Here is a 15464-nt window from a genome sequence, read left to right on the forward strand (position 1 = left end):
ATGCAGGTCATTCAGTTGTGGGTGTAACTGAATGCAAGATAAAAGTCGAATTATGAATTCCTCTAAATCGGTCTCTAGAGTAATTGGACCCAAATCATCTTTGAATGCTCTCAGTTCCAGAGCAGTCAGACGCTTAGTCGTCTGAGGCTCATTACTGACTTGAGGATCTTCAGAGCTGTCTGTGTTTTCTGAATGACTTCGTCTTCTCGTACTGTCATGTAATGGACTCGGCTCTGTGTCGCTCGTCCTTAACATGTGCTTCACTGCAGCCCGAGTGCGAAGCACACAGACGGGAGCGGATTCAGGATTTAATTCACAATCCCACGCCTCTCTCCCTAGCTCTTCCCAATATTCATCATCATCATCAGAGTGCAATTCAGGACAACACGGACCACCGACAGCTGCAATGATAGCAGTTTTCATGCCTAGTTTGGTTTTTAAGCGCATTACTAGCTGTTTACATGCGGTGTGATTATTTTGGAAAACTTTGGTCGCAGTGTGTCTGAGAGCTGCCTGGCAATCATTGAACTGTTGCTGTAAAGTGCGGTTCTCTTGTCTCAGACTCTCATTCTCAGATCTGCGCTGCTCTTTATCAAAACATTTTGAATTTTGTAAAAGCAGGGCAGATTTCTCATCGCTAACAAGTTTCAATTTAGTTTCTACCTCGGCAGAATGATCAGATAAGATCTTAACACACTGAGCTAACCCATACAGAGCAGCTAATTTGAGCTGTGACTTCTTCACTTATTCGTGTGTTAACTCCGCTAAACAGGACTCTAAGTTCTGTAATGAAGTGATCGCACACTTTGCTATGGCGTTTTTAATTCGGTCCTTATGGACACACCGGCTTGCCTTCTGACACAGATGATCCATGTTTGCCTCTGTTTACAGAAGGTAACTTTTCAATCACTCGCCCACACTTTATGTGGTTTTCCTCCTTGGAGTTGAAATCACTACACACTCCTAAGGTCAATGATCTGTTCGTACAATCCTGGCTATGCTGACGACACCGTTACACGAGGTTCGTCTTTCAGGCAAAGTCGGATATACAGCGCTATTCTGTCAATAATGCACATTAACACTCCAGAGCAATCTGTGACTTGTAGCAAATATCTGTCATCCCCCCGTACTGGCCACCACTATGTAAGAGAATTTGAATGCTTGGTTTTTCAGTCAATCTAAATAAATAGTTGAACTGAAAACTCATAGTCAATTGGTTTCTCTTTTAAGATTCTTTTTAGAGGGAAGATGCGTTCAAGTCACAGATGTGCAATAATCATTTATTTTGACAAAAATAGGAAACTAATATCATTCAATTATAGTACTGAATTTAAGTAATATTAAGCTTCTGCTGGATTACAGTAAGAAACAGATAATACCCATTTTCTTCTTTCTCCTCACAGTACAGCTTATAGGCCAGTCTGGTCAGGCAGAAAGCAGTGTGTCTCTCTCTTTCTCCCTCCAGCTCTCTCTTGTGTCTCATTGCAGGATGAAGAAGTTAAGAGAACTCAAATTCTCTTTGTTTTCCCTTTTATAAGGTTTCCTTCCAACCAATAGCATTTTGCCACCACCATGACTTGGGTGCTTTATGAAAATGTAATTATGAAGTGGGGGACCTTTCGAGCATTGCTGTGTGTCTGGCAACAGTGACAATGCAACAGTGATTTTAGACCTTCATCACAGACTTCATCAATAAGCACAATATCCCATCAAAGCATTAACATCACCTGAGATGGTCCAACAGTTTTTGATCTGCCCACAATTGTGCCGCAAAAACCAACAAAACAGTCGCATCCATAATCAATAGGCTAGCCTATTGTTTTTTAAATAAAAATAAAAGTAAAAATACGCCACAAAATGAATGAAAATGTGAACTGTGTGCATGGTGACGAATGCATGTGAACTCATCTTGTATTTTAGTCAATACAGTAAAAGTGTCTGAAATAGCAAATCTGTGCAAATCCCTTAATGCCTCAATAAAAACAAATACAAATAAAAGGCTGATCTTAGCATATTCGTATATTTGTATGTTCGTTCCTGGTTGTCTACATGTGATTTCGTGTTTTTTGTTTGGTTTTTACAATGTATCTGTGCTGTGTGTAGACGCAGAATGAGTTTGATTGTGATGTTAAATAGGGCTTAGAAACGCAGTCGCCTCGGTGCTGATTATTATTGCTGTGTTTCTCCACTTCTACTCCACGCTTGCGAACGCCCACATCCAGTGACATCAGCGTTCAATTCCAAAACCTGTGGAAAAGCGGGCCGGTTCACAAAAAGATCTATCCTCTTCTTTGCAGTTAAGTACTAAGTTTGAATTTGCTGTGTCCAAAGCTTATTTTTGAAAAAAATTATCGTCTTCTTCTATATATATTTATTATTAAAGGATTGTATTGTATTTTGTTTCATTTCATTTAAGTTTAATTTTCATTTCCAACTGATTTTCTAATTCCAAAAGAGCATATTAATAAATTACTTTAGGAGCTTTGTTCAACATGACCTCTCTCTCTGTCTCTCTGTCTCTCTCTCTCTCTCTCTCTGAATTCTGTGCATTTGTATTGTCAAAGAAATTGGACATGCATACATACATACATATATACATACAGAGATACATATATATGGAAAATAAACAATATAATTAAAAATCACAATAAGATGTAATAAAGTACAGAAAAACAAAATGGAATAAAATGTGATCTTTAGTACACACAAATATGTATGTATTTGCCTTGTGCTAAAGCTTTCCATGGAGGGGAACGTGGATGAGTTTGTAACATTCTTGGGAGGCTCTGCCTTGTTGGGGCGGAGCTGTGATCCAGGTGAACAGCAGATCGGGCATAGGTGGGCATGTGGGCGGAGGAGGAGGAAGGCCGGTCAAGCAAATAAGCTTGCTAAGGTACGCAGCAGCAGCAAACAGCCCCCCCATCCAGCCAGCCAGGCAGTCTGGCTGGCAGTGACTGAGTGGTTGACAGACGGCAAGCAACGGAATGCACGTGCTCTGTGATGTCATAGCAGTCAGCTCAGAGAGAGGTTCGTGATGTCATCGCTGAGCTGGCTGGCTCTGTGTCTTGCTGGCTGTGTGTGTGTGTGAGAGAGAGAGAGATAGAGTGTGTGTGTGTGTGTGTGTGTGTGTGTGAGTGGGTGGGTGGCTGTGCTAGTGTCTGTCTGTCTGTCTGTCTGTCTGTCTGTCTCTCTCTGTCTCTCAATTCAATTCAATTCAATTCAATTCAAGGGTGCTTTATTGGCATGACAAACAGTTTTCTCTGTCTCTCTCTCTCGCTCTGTAGATGCATCATAGGGAACATATGCAACAATCTCTCTTTTTGTTTACCAAAAATGTGAATGAACGTATTTCAAGTGGGTTTTGCCTTGGTTGGAAACGTTTTAAGATTATTTATGAAGTGTCAATTGGATTTGTCTCAATTCTCCGTAGTTTTCAATGTATGTTTCATTCAGTAGCGTTCATGTTACAGATGTGTCCTATGCAGTGGTAGTGTCAATAAAATGTCAGTAAAACTTTATGTTAGCAATTATAGAGGGGAACAAATGCAAATAGAGGGTCCTCACTAATTATCTAATTTACCAACAACATTTGAAATTAGGTTTTGCGAAGCTGCAAAAAATGCTGTATAATCGTATGTGTGTTTATACACCAGCTCATTTTATTTTTCTCGTGAACAACAAATGCTGTTGGCTTGATTTTTACAGAGTATGTCATAAATTCCATTTTTATGAAGCCTGACAAATTGTATGCTGTAATATTGATTATTTTGAAAGTTGCATAATTTGTTTGTTTTCCCTATCATGTTACAAATGTTCCCTATGTAAAAGATGCATTATATCTTAATAATGTCAAAACAATTAATGATATACGGATTATTAATTTCGGTAAAGTTATAACACATTGCTATTAACTATGTGTGTCAGTAAAAGTTAAAAAAATCCTGACAGTTTTTTATTGATCCTGCAAAATTAGTGTTTAGGGAACATTTTTAACTTAACGTTAGGGTTAGGGTTATGAATATAATTGATATATAGAATTGTTAAGAAGTGTAAATGTTTACATTCCATTTTTCATGGATTGTCTGAAAGTTTCAGTTCTATATTCGGTTTGGAAACCGTTTTTTCTATTTGTGTATGTGAAAGATATACATCTGTTCAATATCTTCACTATTAAAGATAAACGCATTATTATTTTCGGCATTGTTGAAGCTCATTGGTATTACTGTGACATTAGTTTATTATTGAAAAATATAAATATATATGAAAAGGTATCGTAAAAGAAATTAGAAACACCGTATACATTATTTTACTTTATAGCAGGGAGGAATCGCTATGTGTTATGTTGTTCCCCCAAGAACATATTATTTGAGTTGCATGTTGTAAAGCCGGACAGGTTAGAGTGACGCACGTCTTTGTGTTCTGGATAGAGAGGAGTAGTGGCGCTGCACTGCTGTGCTCGGCATTGTATCTGTAACTGCAACTCGGTTCATAAGAGACATAAACAAAAGTGCCAGGAACAATAAATTGTGTCAAGGAGTCCTGATGTAAACTGAACCCCAAACAACATGTCTACCTCCGAAGAAACTCGTTTCACGGTTTACAGACTGGCGGCAGCGAGGGATATTGTTTGCTTTTGTTTTTTCTCTACCGAGGCCGGATGCAGTGAGCTGTGCTTGCGGGTGACTGAGACAAAACCATGTCGGTGGTGAGTGAACTGTACTGTTAAAATCGGAAAATAATAATAAGAAACACCATGCAGTGATTGATGTACAAGGACAATTACAGTTGTGGAACTGGAAAGTCCCACTGTTGTTTTCTAAGCAAATCACACCTCTTTGTTGCAATGCTGTGACATTTGTGCCAATCTACATTCCTGCAATGACTGAGATGAATATCATGGCAAAGTTGCAGCCATTTACAGAAAATCAAATCTCAACTCCAAATTACTTAGAAATACTGGAACCTGAAGCATGCAACTACCCAGGTCTGATTGTTGCCAGAACAATGTCTCCAGTGAAGAAAGGATTAACAACCATTGGTGTCATGAATCCTACCAATGACGACTGCCATGTCCCAAGTAACACACCACTGGGAAATTTTTACTCTCTGATAAATCAGGGAGGTGAAGAGTTCCAGGTTATTGAGGCTACTGTGCACAATATCAGGCAGACAGAAGGCATAAAGTTACCCACAGTGGACTTCAGTCAGTCTAAATTGAGTGATCCACAAATGGACCAGCTGGAGAACTTACTTTTGAAGTATTGTGATGTGTTTAGTTCACATGAACATGACTATGGCTGCACAGATGCTGTAAAGCACCACATTCGAACTGGAGATGCCCTACCGATCCGCCAACATGCTTACAGGACTTCTCCAGCTTTGAAGCAGGAAATAGAAAAACAAGTTCAGCAGTTGCTGGCCCATGACCTCATGGAGGAGAGCTGCAGCCCTTGGGCTTCACCTGTTGTTTTAGTCAAGAAAAAGGACGGCAGCTACAGATTTTGCATTGCATCAAGAAATTAAACCCTGTCACCATACGGGACTCGCATCCCTTACCACGGATTTCTGAAGCTTTGGACAGCCTGGCAGGGGCATGCTGGTTTAGTACCATGGACCTGTCAAGTGGTTATTGGCAGGTTCAGCTGGCAGCGGCTTATACCATTTTAAGGTCAACCCATGGGACTGACCAATGCACCACCTACCTTCCAACGTTTAATGGAGCTTGTGCTTCGTGGTCTACACTGGAAGATCTGCCTCATCTGTTTGGATGATGTTTTGGTTTTTAGCAAAACCTTTCCTGAACATCTGCAGAGTGTGGAAGATGTCTTTCTTCGCTTTTGAAAGGCAGGACTAAAGCTGAAGGCCAGTAAATGTCAGCTTACACGGGATGAAGTCTCTTTCCTGGGACATGTAATTACCAAGGGTGGTCTCAGACCAGATTCCAGGAAGCTGGACAAAGTGAACGATTGGCCAACACCAAGAACACCTACTGAGGTGAGAGCTTTTGTGGGTCTCTGTTCCAATTACAGACGATTCGTTAAAAACTTTGCCCAAAAAGATGCAAAACAGTTGGTCTTCTGAACTACAGCCTGAACAAGCTGTTCCTGTAAGACAAACCTGTGAAGATTTAGCAATAGACATTGATGAACTGAAGCAGAAACAACAAGCGGATGTCATTCTGAGAACTGCGATGGAATGGAAAGAAATGGATAACCGAAGACCTACTGCACGACGAATCAAAAACTCCCCGTCAGCTCTGAAAAAGCTCTGGTATGAGTTTCCTCGCCTGACTTTGGAAAATGGGATCCTCTGTCAAAAAATTTAAACCTTTCTGCAGAAAGCCTATACTTACCAATTTTTTCTTCCTGAATCCCTCATTCAGACAGACCTCACTTACCTACATGGAAATGTCTTCAGTGGACATTTAGGGACTGAACGAACTTTGCAGAGAGCCAGAAAAATCTGCTATTGGCCTTACATGTCATGTGACATTTACAACTTCTGTACAGAGTGTTTAACATGTCAGACTCGCAGTGCTCCAACACCAAAAGCTAGAGCTCCTTTACAACCTATTGTGGTGGATCGTCCATTCCAGAAAATTGCTGCTGACCTCACTGAGCTACCAGTCACTTCTCAAGGCAACAGGTATGTTCTTGTTGTAATGGATTATTTTACATGCTATGTGAATCTCTTTCCTTTAAAAGATCAGCGTGCAACAAGTGTAGCTCAATGCTTGTTTGAAGACTTCATCCGTCAACATGGTATACCTGAGTCCATCCACACTGACCAGGGCAGACAGTTTGAGTCTGATCTGGTGAAGCAGCTGTGTAGCAAGTTGGGAATTGAGAAGACACGAACATCTCCGTACCATGCCCAATCAGATGGCATGATGGAAAGACTGAACCGACATTAAAAGACCAATTCGCTAAATACATCTACCAAAATGGAGGAGAATGGGACAAATACCTCTCACAGGTGGAACTTGCGTACAATTCAAGTGTACATTCCAGTACTGGATATACTCAATTTTTCGTTTTGTTGAACTGCAGTTCATTCACTACTCAAGCAAATCCGGGCACACCAGCTGCTTATGCCCAGGATGTCTTTAATCGCCTGTCACATGCTTTTGACATGGCCGCTGAGTAGTCGAAAGAATCTAAACTACTGCTAAAGACTCACTATGATCAAAAGCTTGCTTTTAACCCCTATGCTGAAGGTGATCTTGTTTTCCTTGATGATCCTGCCAATCAAAGGAATAAACTTGCTCCTAGATGGAAAGGGCCACATAGCGTTCTGAAGAGGTTGGATAAAGACGGTTGTCCTGGCGTGACCTATGAAATCACTGACCCAAGAGTTCCAAGATCCAAATCATGGATTGTACATTACAATCGGCTGAAGGCATACAAAGGTCCTTGGTCTGACTTACCTGCTCATCCAGAAGCGCCTCCACAGCTGTTTAGAGATCCTGATGATGCACCTGTCAGTCCGCCATCAACACTGACGGCTTTGTCTGGAGACGTCCCTTACCCACTTCCAGTTCCAGCGAGCTCCAGTCATCACTCGATGCCGTCTCTCTCTCTTCTTTTTTCCACAGCTCCTGTCCAGAGGGATATGCTACCTGTTCCAGGTGTTGTTCCACAGCCTGCTCTAGCACTTGAGCCATGCCCAGGTGTCACCCATTCTTCCAGCCTTCGGGAGTCCCAAGTCACAGTGCACCCAGAGACTATGTCTGTTCTCTTACCTCAGCAACCCCAGACTCCTGTGGCATTACCTGCTGGATGTACCTAGTGGTCGTAAAGTTTTGAAACCTGACAAGTTTAAAGATTTAGTTCTTTCTTGGTTTATACCTGTTTTCTTGTTAAATTACAGTTCAATACAGTAATGGCTCCTAATCTGCCATTCTTAAAAAAAAATAAAAAGTTCCTATTGTACTGACATACATCTATTGTGATTTAATTACTGCAACATCAGTTTATCATTTGGAAAATCTAAGTATATATATATATATATATATATATATATATATATATATAAATGTAACATTAGAAGTATTGTATGATTTATTTAATTAAGAAACAAGGACGTTTCAAATAAAGTGGGGGAAGACTGTGACATTAGTTTATTATTGAAAAATATAAATATCTATGAAAAGGTATCGTAAAAGAAATTAGAAACACCGTATACATTATTTTACTTTATAGCAGGGAGAAATCGCTATGTGTTATGTTGTTCCCCTAAGAACATATTATTTCAGTTGCATGTTGTAGAGTCACGCATGTCTTTGTGTGGTGGATAGAGAGGAGTAGAGGCGCTGCACTGCTGTGCTCAGCATTGTATTTGTAACTGCAACTCGGCCTCCAGCACCGGCACCATGTCGGTGGAAAAGCGCTAAATGAGCTCACACTGAGCTCAGTGTAATGTCTGCTCTGGAGAGCTCACAGTGTGACCTAGTCGTGAGTTCACGTCTTTACTGGGTAGTCCTTGACAACTTAATTGACTCAATTCTTGGGCTTAATTGGTCAAAATGACCATTGGTTGAAGGTACTCAGGGACTGATGTAAGTAGAGAGACTTATTAAACCTGCAGGATTGTTTTCCCAGATCAGAATTAACCAGCTCACCACAAAGGAACATGGATGTTGCTATTGCAACATGGATTACACAAAAACATTGAAATCCAAGTTTGCAGTGGTCCTTGGGCCATTGTGTGGTGATCCAGATCACTTCAGCACGAATTTTGCAGGGCTCTGGACTACAACTCCAGGGACTACTGTGCAGTGGTCCAGACCTCAGAAACTGTATGCATATGAACACTGAAGTAGGCATCATAACTGTAGCCAATACTTTGTGGTTAAAATACTTAATTTAATCCCTGTATTGTACGGAATAATAATAACAACTGTAAAACATAAGAGAAGGGCCTGATAATAAATACAATACACAATAGACTAGAACCCTTAGAATATAATAATATGAACATCTTCATGATTAGTATGATTGTGGTTTGGATGATATATTAATGCAATTTGATAACATATTTTACAGAAAATGGGTTTTAGGAATTGTTTCAAAAAACTAAAAGAATTGTCTTAGGGACCACTGCTCCCTTTTTCCAGACCAATGTATAGCCCACTTTTCTTTTAAATTATGTTTAAAACAAAATTGAGGAAGCAGTGGTTAGTTCTGAATCAAACATATTGACCCCCTCACTCAATCTGTAAGTCCTGCAGCAAACATTGGAATATGCACAGATATTTGCTCAGACTGGTATAAATGTCCCTAATAAATAACCAAATGCCATTTTTGTTGTTTCAAATGTGTTTCAAATTCTCTCTCTCTCTCTCTCTCTCTCTCTCTCTCTCTCTCTGTCTCTCAATTTAGTGCATTTGTATTGTCAAAGCAATTGGACATGCAAACATACATACATATGGAAAATAAACAATAAAATTATAAATCACAATTAGATGTAATAAAGTACAGAAAAACAAAATGTAATAAAATGTGATCTTTAATACAAACAAATATGTATGGCTGGTCGGAAGCGTCTTGGACTCGGGTTCCTCTTCATTACTTATAACGCTTTTGCCTTTTGTTTAAGCTTTCCATGGAGGGTAACGTCGATGAGTTTGTACCATTCTTGGGAGGCTCTACCTTTTTGGGGCGGAGCTGTGATCCAGGTGAACAGCAGATCGGGCATAGGTGGGCATCTGGGCGGAGGAAGAGGAAGGCCGGTCAAGCAGATAAGCTTGCTAAGGTACGTAGCAGCAGCAAACAGCCCCCCCATCCAGCCAGCCAGGCAGTCTGGCTGGCAGTGACTGAGTGGTTGACAGACGGCAAGCAACGGAATGCACGTGCTCTGTGATGTCATAGCAGTCAGCTCAGAGAGAGGTTCGTGATGTCATCGCTGAGCTGGCTGGCTCTGTGTGTCTTGCTGGCTGTTTGTGTGTGTGAGAGAGAGAGAGATAGAGTATGTGTGTGTGTGAGTGGGTGAGTGGGTGGCTGTGTTAGTGTCTGTCTGTCTGTCTGTCTTTCTGTCTCTCTCTGTCTCTCGCTCTGTAGATGCATCATAGGGAACATATGTAATAATCTATCTTTTTGTTATCCAAAAATGTGAATGAACGTATTTCACGTGGGTTTTGCATTGGTTGGAAACGTTTTAAGATTATTTATGAAGTGTAAATTGGATTTGTCTCAATTCTCCGTAGTTTTCAATGTATGTGCCATTCAGTAGCGTCCATGTTACAGATGTGTCCTATGCAGTGGTAAGGACAATAAAATGTCAGTAAAATTTTATTTTAGCAATTATGGAAGAAGAAATGGAAATAGAGGGTCCTCACTAATTATCTAATTTACCAACAACGTTTAAAATTAGGTCTTGAGAAGCTGCAGAAAATGCTGTATAATTGTATGTGTGTTCAAACACCAGCTGCTATAGACTGATAGCTTTTGAAGACTCTGTATAGGAAGTTGAAGAAAGTGTTTTGTGATAATTATATAATGTTTTATATTAATACTAGCATTAGAAGTAGTTTTGTTTACAGACTGAGCAGATTAGATTTAGCAGGACAAGTAAAGGGTCAACAAGGTTGGTTTGTTAGAAACTCCTGTCAGTAATGAAAGATTACACAGTGCCGAAATAGCCTACAGATGTCTGCTGTGAATTTGTTTATGACTTAATCATTTCTCCAGATAGGGAGGAATTGTTTTTGTTAAAGAGCGATTGACAATAGGTAAATGAAGACCGTGGGATCTTCCTAGTGCACATCAAAGACAGACATCTGCTTTGGATCCATCACCTCTTCACGGGAGGACAGATCGTAAAACGGACCCGGACCTGTATCTTCTGATTGGATGAACGGCCATAAGATGTTACGTCATTTTTCCAATAAAGTTGTACTCATGTCTGTAAACATTAAGCCTCACTGAAGGAATTATTTCTGACAGTGGAGCTTCCGAGCGGCTCGATTAAAGTTCTGTTTGCTTTGTCTCCACGACTCTCCACTTATTTCAGACACGGTTCTACAGGGTGAATGTGGAGTCCATTGTTCCGGAATTAAAACAGTTTGTTAACTCGGCACAAGCTCTGTTGCGGGGCTCTGAGAATCCGGAAAGGTTTAGATTGAGAAAACTAGAAAAAAAACTAGAAAACAGCGTTGCCCTGCAGGGCCTGAACAACGGAAAGGCTCCCGGACTGGACGGCCTGCCGGTGCGGTTCTTATAAGACTCTGTGGCCAGTACTGGGGATGGACTTACTCAGTGTGTGTGAAGAGGGTGTGCTGGACGGTGAGCTGCCATTGAGCTGCAGGAGGGCAGTACTTACACTGCTCCCTAAAAAGGGTGATTTATGTTAAATCTCCAACTGGAGACCTGTGTCATTGATATGCTGTGACTTTAAGATCTTGTCAAAGGCCCTTGCCAACCGTCTCAATCCAGTTATGGGATCCCTAGTGCACCCAGATCAGACTTATTGTGTCCCACAGCGCTCTATATTTGATCATTTTTTTTTGGCGAGGTACCTGATGTCGGCATCCAGGTTGTTTGGCTTTCAAGCAGGTTTGATCTCCTTGGATCAAGAAAAAGCATTTGATCGTGTGGATCATAAGTATTTGTTCCATAACTTGGAAGCTTTTGGTTAGAGCCCTAATTTCTTGGCACTGATTAAATGTTTGTATAATAATGTTTTTAGTGTGTTAAAAATCAATGGCGGGTTGAGTACCCCATTTCCAGTGCAGAGAGGGATTAGACAAGGCTGCTTGCTATTGGGAATGCTGTATTCCTTGTCCATAGAGCCTCTCTTGCACACGCTGAGGACTGTGTTGACTGGTCTGAGCATCCCGTCCTGCAGTGTGGTGTGTGTTCGTTTGTGTGCATATGCAGACAATGTGTGTGTGTGTGTGTGTGGTGGGGGACTGGGACGTTGTGCTTTTGGAAGAGAGCCTAGAGAGATATGGGCAGGTGTCATCAGCAAGAGTTAATTGGATGAAGAGCAGTGCGGTGCTGCTCGTAGAGTGGGGGGGGCGGCAGCCCCTGGGTTTGCAAGCTGGGCTGCAGTGGAGTAGTGGGGAGTTAAAGTGTCTGGGGGTGTTCCTGGGGGGAGAGAAAGCAAAGCAGAGGAACTGGGAGAGGATAGAGGAGCAGGTACAGGAGAGGTTGGGGCGCTGGCGATGGCTGTTACCCCAGCTCTCGTACAGAGGGAGGGTGCTGGTCATTAATAATCTGGTGGCTTCAATGCTGTGGCACAGGCTAGTGTGTGTGGAGCCGCCAGCAGGTGTGCTCACCAGACTCCAGAGGATCCTGCTCCATTTCTTTTGGGACGGGCTGCACTGGATCAGGCAGAGTGTGGTTTTTCTGCCAATAGCAGAAGGTGGGCAGGGACTTTTAGACCTGACCAGCAGGGTGGCAGTGTTCAGGTTACAGACAGTTCAGAAGCTGCTGTTCTCAGAGGCTGTAGCTGGACAGGCAGTTGTTTGTGACAGACATGTCTCAGTTGGATCTCAGAGGGGTTCCACGTTTTTACCGTAGTGTCTTGAAAGCGTGGTGGCTAGTGCGGGTGCGAAGAGACATGTAGAGGTTGGGGGCTTATTGGCTTTTGAGAGAGCCGTTGCTGTGTAACCCTGCACTGCGGCTCCCTGTGTTGGAGTCTCAGGCCTTGCACAGCAGGCTGGTTAAGGCAGGTGTGACCAGGCTGGGGCAGGTTGTGATGGGGAGGGGGGGTGGCTGGATGAGTGTGGAGGCCTTGGCAGGAAGGCTGCAGGTGCACTCAGTGCGAGTGGTAGGGGTGTTGCTGTCTCAGTAGAGTGTGGCCCTGCAGGAGTAGGGGCTGGGTGTACAGGGGGAGGTTTGGATGGGCAGCAATGAATCCGATAGACAGAGGCTTTTCATTGAGCTGAAGCTCTCCCCTTCAATGCGGCTCAGGCAGGATAGGCCAGATCTGATTTTACAGATGAAGGAAGTCTCTGATGTTGTTTTTTCTAGTGCCAATAATAAGACGCTGTATCAATTTGTATTGAAAACGACTCATTTTGCACAGTTAAAAGATGTCCCTGATTCACCCTGGAGAGATAAGCTGCTAGTTGAGAGTGCAGTTCGCCCAGCTTGGGGAACCCTGTATACAGCCCCCCTGAATAAGAGAGCTGGGGATTTACACTGGCACTTAGCAGTGAATTCCTTTCTGTCCATTATTGATCATGATGTGACTGATGCCTGTGTGTTTTGTGGTCAAACGAAAACTGTTGCTCACCGTTATTTAGACTGTAATAGATTACAACCTTTATTTCTATGGTTGAAAGTTCCTTTTTCAACTCTCATTGTGTTTTTCTCCAAGGGTGTTTGTGTTCGGTATAAGTGCTATTGTTCAACTGAAAGTCAAGGTCAAGTTAACCAATTTTTTGATAGGGCAAAAAGAGTAGGTAACGGAAATTGAGTGGCCATGTCTTTTGTGAGGTTTTGACTGTTTTTAAAATTAGTGTAGCTGTTCAAATCACTGTCGATTATGAATACCACAAAACAATGTGTAGTGTGGATCAGTTTGAGAAGGTATGGTGCCTTGATAGGTTTCTCTGCCTGGTTGGGAATAAGGGTTTGGTTTTAAATATATAAAGAGTGATGTCTGTTCTGTTTTTATGGTAATTGGATAGTTGTTTAACAGCTGCATTTTTTGGAGGCTGCATTGTTTTTTTTTAATGCTTTTTGTAGATTTTGTGTGTTGAATGATGCACTTCTGTATTAAAGTACATTTTAAATAAAAAAAAATATCTTTCTCTCTCTCTTTCTCTCTCTCTCTCTCTGTGTCTCTTGCTCTGTAGATGCATCATAGGGAACATATGTAATAATCTCTCTTCTTGTTTACCAAAAATGTGAATGAACGTATTCCAAGTGGGTTTTGCCTTGGTTGGAAACGTTTTAAGATTATTAATGAAGTGTAAAGTGGATTTGTCTCAATTCTTCGTAGTTTTCAATGTATGTGCCATTCAGTAGCATTCATGTTACAGATGTGTCCTATGCAGTGGTAGGGTCAATAAAATGTCAGTAAAACTTTATTTTAGCATTTATGGAGGAAGAAATGCAAATAGAGGGTCCTCACTAATTATCAAATTTATCAACAACGTTTAAAATTAGGTCTAGCGAAGCTGCAGAAAATGCTGTATACTCGTATGTGTGTTCAAACACCCGCTGCTAAAATCTGATAGCTTTTGAAGACTCTGTATAGGACATTGAAGAAAGTGTTTTGTGATAATTATATAATGTTTTATATTAATACTAGCAATAGAAGTAGTTTTGTTTACAGACTGAGCAGATTAGATTCAGCAGGACAAGTAAAGGGTCAACAAGGTTGGTTTGTTAGAAACTCCTGTCAGTAATGAAAGATTACACAGTGCCGAAATAGCCTACAGATGTCTGCTGTGAATTTGTTTATGACTTAATCATTTCTCCAGATAGGGAGGAATTGTTTTTGTTAAAGAGCGATTGACAATAGGTAAATGATGACCGTGGGATCGCATCTTCCTAGTGCACATCAAAGACGGACATCTGCTTTGGATCCATCACCTCTTCACGGGAGGACAGATTGTAAACGGACCCGGACCTGTATCTTCTGATTGGATGAACAGCCATAAGATGTTATGTCATTTTTCCTATAAAGTTGTACTCATGTCTGTAAATATTAAGTCTCACTGAAGGAATTATTCCTGACGTGGGGCTTCCGAGCGGCTTGATTAAAGTTCTGTTTGCTTTATCTCCGCGACTTCTCCACTTTTTTCTAAGACAGTTCTACACACACAGCCAGCAAGACACACAGAGCCAGCCAGCTCAGCGATGACATCACGAACCTCTCTCTGAGCTGACTGCTATGACATCACAGAGCACGTGCATTCCGTTGCTTGCCGTCTGTCAACCACTCAGTCACTGCCAGCCAGACTGCCTGGCTGGTTGGATGGGGGGGCTGTTTGCTGCTGCTGCGTACCTTAGCAAGCTTATTTGCTTGACCGGCCTTCCTCCTCCTCCGCCCACATGCCCACCTATGTACGATCTGCTGTTCACCTGGATCACAGCTCCGCCCCAACAAGGCAGAGCCTCCCAAGAATGGTACAAACTCATCCACGTTCCCCTCCATGGAAAGCTTTAGCAAAAGGCGAAAGCGTTATAAGTTATGAAGAGGAACCCGAGTCCAAGACGCTTCCGACCAGCCATACATATTTGTGTGTATTGAAGATCACATTTTATTACATTTTGTTTTTCTGTACTTTATTACATCTTATTGTGATTTTTAATTATATTGTTTATTTTCCATATGTATGTATGTATGTATGTATAAATGTATAAATGTATGTTTGCATATCCAATTGTTTTTACAATACAAATGCACTGAATTGAGAGAGAGACAGAGAGAGAGAGACAGAGAGAGAGAGAGAGAGAGAGAGAGAGAGAGATGTGCTAGGGCACACCTGTAATTTAAACTAGGGAACA

The 15464-nt window shown here is 41.6% G+C and overlaps 2 non-coding genes across 2 annotated transcripts; one reads left to right on the forward strand and one right to left on the reverse strand.

The window, feature by feature from the left end:
• Positions 1-9547: 9547 nt before the first annotated feature.
• LOC136752021 (U5 spliceosomal RNA) lies at positions 9548-9662 on the forward strand. The gene has a single exon (XR_010817203.1). It is a non-coding gene; the product is annotated as a U5 spliceosomal RNA (small nuclear RNA).
• Positions 9663-15052: 5390 nt separating this feature from the next.
• On the reverse strand, positions 15053-15167 carry LOC136752106 (U5 spliceosomal RNA). The gene has a single exon (XR_010817270.1). It is a non-coding gene; the product is annotated as a U5 spliceosomal RNA (small nuclear RNA).
• Between the last annotated feature and the right edge of the window lie 297 nt (positions 15168-15464).

The sequence above is a fragment of the Amia ocellicauda genome, chromosome 6 (assembly GCF_036373705.1).
Source record: "Amia ocellicauda isolate fAmiCal2 chromosome 6, fAmiCal2.hap1, whole genome shotgun sequence".
In the NCBI taxonomy this organism is placed as follows: Eukaryota; Metazoa; Chordata; class Actinopteri; order Amiiformes; family Amiidae; genus Amia; species Amia ocellicauda.